The 4,570-nt window shown below is 40.2% G+C and overlaps 1 pseudogene; it reads right to left on the reverse strand.

The window, feature by feature from the left end:
• Positions 1-680: 680 nt before the first annotated feature.
• Positions 681-1,197, reverse strand: LOC147463939 (uncharacterized; annotated as a pseudogene).
• Positions 1,198-4,570: the final 3,373 nt, after the last annotated feature.

Below are 4,570 nucleotides of genomic sequence, written 5' to 3' on the forward strand. Positions count from 1 at the left end.
AACTACTACTCTGAAAGTGGTAGCTACCTTGCTAGACTGGTACCTACAATATCTGTACTAGTGGAGCCCTACTAGTCTAGGCAATGGATAGTTTAAGCACTAGAAGCTACCAATGTGATCCTACTAGGTTCTAGTCACATAGTGGTAGCTACATTATCTGCCAAAGGTAGCTACCACCCTATCATTGGTAGCCACCAATGTGTGACAGGGATTGATCTCATTATTAATATTACCATACAAGAAGCTACAGTTAATAGGGTTCCCTTGATGATAATATATAGAAAGTAAGTTTGAACTCAATGCTACAAAAATAAGTTAGGGTGAATACCATAGTCCATGCTTTTGGGTGCATTGCAATTGTAAGGGCTTTGATGATGGCTTGGTTTGTGAATGAATTTCTTGAAATTGGCGTCAGTACTGCCAAACATCACTAAAGCGTTCATAGCTCTCCATGCATGTATCTCTGCTCGTAGCAATGTGGCAAAAAAAGTACGTGTGAAAGGCATAATTATAGGGAAGCAGAAACTTGCCAAGTGCATCATCCTTGTACATCGTCAACCCACAAGTACTACAAACTTTGTGGAAAGAAAAGGTGCCATATCCACAAGTGGAACTGTTGGTGGAGGTGCAAACAAAAATACTGTACTTCTTTTGACCTGCATGCTTCTCACAAAATCCATCTATGTGCGTGTACACTCCTCCATTTCATGTGATAAATCTCTTTCCTCTTGAGCCCTATCCATAGCCTCAGATGATGCCTTGTACACAACAATTCCTTGTAATGTTTGGATTGTTAGTGACAACCTGCCAAAATTATTTCTAAGCTACTCTAGATGCACTACATCCACAACATCCATGTTGTCTTCTGCCTTCTGCAATGCAGCCTTTGCATCCTTTAATTTCCCAATGAGCATGTCTACACAAAGGTTGGCACCTTCATCTTAGTGCACATTTGCTTTATGCAACTCAAGCTTCCTTGTAGCTTCATTAAGCTGTAGCAATTACAAAGCATGCATGCTTTCAACCATGTTGTAAATAGTATCTAGATAAAAAAGACATGGTGGACCAAATAAAATATTTTTCTGCACATCATCCATTATAGAGACCGGAGTTTTGGGTGATGCCTCCAAGTGATCCGGAGTCCTAGTCAATTGCCAAGAACTGTATAGGGAAAAGGAGGAATGGAAAACTGCCCATCTCTACTTCTTTGCCTGCAATTTGGCTACATCTATTTGTGTGATCATATCTTTGAAAAAAAAGCCCAATCAACCTGTCCCTTTAGTTGTTTGTATAGTAAGCCCGTGGAAAATGCTTTAGTTACCTCCATACCATAATTGCTTGGAGGTTCTTGATACACAGATGTGAACAATGTATAAAACTTGTTCCAAAACTCTGGCTTCACATCTTGGTAGTAACTCTATGTTGGGAGTGACAACATCTACGACCTTTGAAGGAGTGGAGGCCTTGCATGAAGGAGTAGTGAACACCTTCTTTATCCTCTTCCTTGCAGGGGATGTCGATGTTGTGGACAAAGGGGAGTCTGAGGGTGGAGGAGAGGGTGATGGAGAACAAGTTTTCCTTAACCTCCCTATTTACTTGATTTCCTTTGCTCCAACTGGGGGAGTCGCTTGGCCACCAATGTTGCCCCCACTCTCTGCAACCGTCAAATAGGCTTCATGATTGCGTAGTAAGGTGCCAACGCCCACTATTTTCACACACATAATGAAGTCTTGTAGATAATTTCAAAAGAATAAAGCTTTTGAATGATTCAACTTTAAATTTTAAAATATTCAAGTAAAATTTATGTTTCATCACCTACATACCAAACATCCCACCCCTTGCTATCATCCCCAAAAATAGGTAGCTAGTGTACCACGTATTTAGGCTCTAAATAAGATCACCATTAAGAATAGGTTTCCTATTCCCAAAGTGGATAATCTATTGGACAAGCTGAAAGGGGAAAACATTTTCAACAAAATCAACCTTAGATTGGGATACCACCAAGTGAAAATGTTTGAGGAAGATGGACACGATGTATATTGGCAATCCATGGTGTTTGAAAATCTATGATATGAAGAGAGTTGCCATTTGGTGTGCCTTAATAGTCTTCTTGACAGGGATAAAGTGTGCTTGCTTGCTAAACCTGTCGACTATTGTCCATATTCCCGTATTCCCATGGATAGATTTTGGTAATCCAAAGATAAAATCCATGGATATACTCTCGCATGGTGAATTAGGAATTGGCAATGACTGGAGTAATCCAGGTTGCTTCCCTCTATCATACTTGGTCTTTTGGCATACTACACATTTTGAAGCATACTCTTTTATGTCCACTTTCATGGTAGGCCAATAAAAGTACGTCTCTACTCCTCGAAGAGTAGGTTGAATGCCTCTATGCCCCACATAGGAAGGAGCATGGGATTCATACATTACTTTCTCACGAAGGGAGTGGGTAACATATAGCCTATTGCCATGGAGAAGATAACCATCCTGCAAGGTGAATGGTTCCTCTTTCTTCCCCAAAGCAAGGGATGACATTATGTCTTTAAAGTTAGGATCAGTAGCATACTCATCTATCATAGAAGATAGATCATTGTGAGTTGCTATTGACACAGCATTAACTTTTGGTCTTTGTGAAAGTGCATTAGCCACTTGATTGTGCTTACCAGCAATGTGAGCAATGTGGAAATTAAATTGTGAAAGAAAATTTGCCCACCTCATTTGTTTATCAGAAAGCTTTGTTTGCGCCATGAAGTACTTGAGACTTTGATGGTCTGTTCATAAGATGAATGGAGTACCCAATAGATAGTGCTTCCATGTGTCTAGGGCATGTAGAACAACTAACAGCTCTTTCTCATAAATGCCTAAGACCCGTTCATCTGTGTTGAGCCTTCGGATCTCATATGCGATGGCATGCCCTTCTTGAAGCAAGACTGCTCCAAGGCAATCACCACAAGCATCACATTGGACCTCAAATGGCTTTGAGAGATCCGGAAGCATAAGGACTGGTTGGGAGATAAGCTTCTCTTTGAGCTTGTCAAAAGCACTTTGCTCCTTAGTAGTCCATGAATACTTAAATTTTTTCTTTGTTAAGTCATGTAATGGTCCTGCTATTTGAGAGAATTTTGCTATGAAGCATCTATAGTATGCACACATACCAATAAAGCTTCTTAGCTCATGTAGATTCCTTGGATTAGGCCATGCTTTTATTAGCTCCAATTTTGATGGACCCATACGAATACCATCTCGAGAGATAATATGACCTAAGTATTGAATATCTTGAAGGAAAATTTGCTTTTCTTTTGATTGAGAAAAAGCTTATTCTCCCTTAATGCTTGAAAACACTTGGAGATGTTGCTTGTGTTCCTCCAAGGAATTGGAGTAGATGATGATATCATCAAAGAACACTCCACTGAATTTGCAGTAGGGTCTAAAATTTTTCTCCATTAATTGATTGAATGTAGCTGGTGCATTAGTCAAGCCAAAAGGCATGACTAGATATTCAAAAGGCCAAACGTTGTACGAAATGCGGTCTTTAGGATATCTTCATTCACTATCCTTATTTGATGGTAGCCACTTTTAAGGTCAATCCTACTGAAGTAGGTAGAGCCTTGTAGCTTATTAAACAGACCTTCTACCTGAGGTACGAGAAATCTATTTTTTGATAGTGATATGGTTTAGTGTGCAATAGTCCACACACATGCGGTATGTACCATCTTTCTTTTGCACTAAAAGGACTGGAGAGCAAAAGGGAGAGGAGCTAGGCCTCACCATTCCTTTGTCTACCAATTCTTGTACTTGCCTCATGATCTCCTCTTGTTCAGCTTGTGAAACTCAATAGGGAGGTTTGTTAGGCGGCGAGCTTTCTGATCGGAGCTCAATTTGATGGTCATCATCCCCTTGGAGGTAAGTCCATAGGGATATTATCAATGGACACATCTTGGAATCATTTTAGAAAGTTAGAAAAGTCTAACTCTTCTTGATTCCTACCATTCACCTTTGATGAAACATTAGGACCTTTTAGGGATTCTTTGACAAAAATCGTGTATGTAGAAACTGAGCTTTTCATTGATTTATCAAGGGTGAGAGGATTTACAAGCGGTATAGTATGACCAGACTCATTAGTATCTATATACATATTCTTTCCCTTGTAGGTGAACTAGATTCTCCCTTCAAGGAACTTCATGTTGGCAGCCATGCGGTTGAACCATGGTATCCCTAGGATAGCATCCTCATTTTGGAGAGGAGAGATAAATTTTTTTTTTCTTTGTCTACATAGCTTTGGACATGAAGCCTCAACTTCCCAATCAAGGGAGTAATTGAGGCTTGCTGTCCCTTGAAAGCGGCATCGACAGTTACAACATCTCCCATCTCAAAAGCTTGAATGCCCAACTCGGTGGCCAACTCCATTGATATGAAGTTGAGAGTAGAACCATGATCAAACAAGATGAAAGCATCATGCTCCCTTACCTTTCCCCAAGCATAGGAGAGAGGTGATCCTTTGCAATGAGTATCCTCTTTTGGAGCTTCGATAGTGGAAGCTCTAGGAGTCTCATTGCGAGCATTTCCT

Source organism: Adiantum capillus-veneris, chromosome 2 (genome assembly GCF_014529385.1).
Source record: "Adiantum capillus-veneris isolate H3 chromosome 2, ASM1452938v2, whole genome shotgun sequence".
Taxonomy (NCBI): Eukaryota; Viridiplantae; Streptophyta; class Polypodiopsida; order Polypodiales; family Pteridaceae; genus Adiantum; species Adiantum capillus-veneris.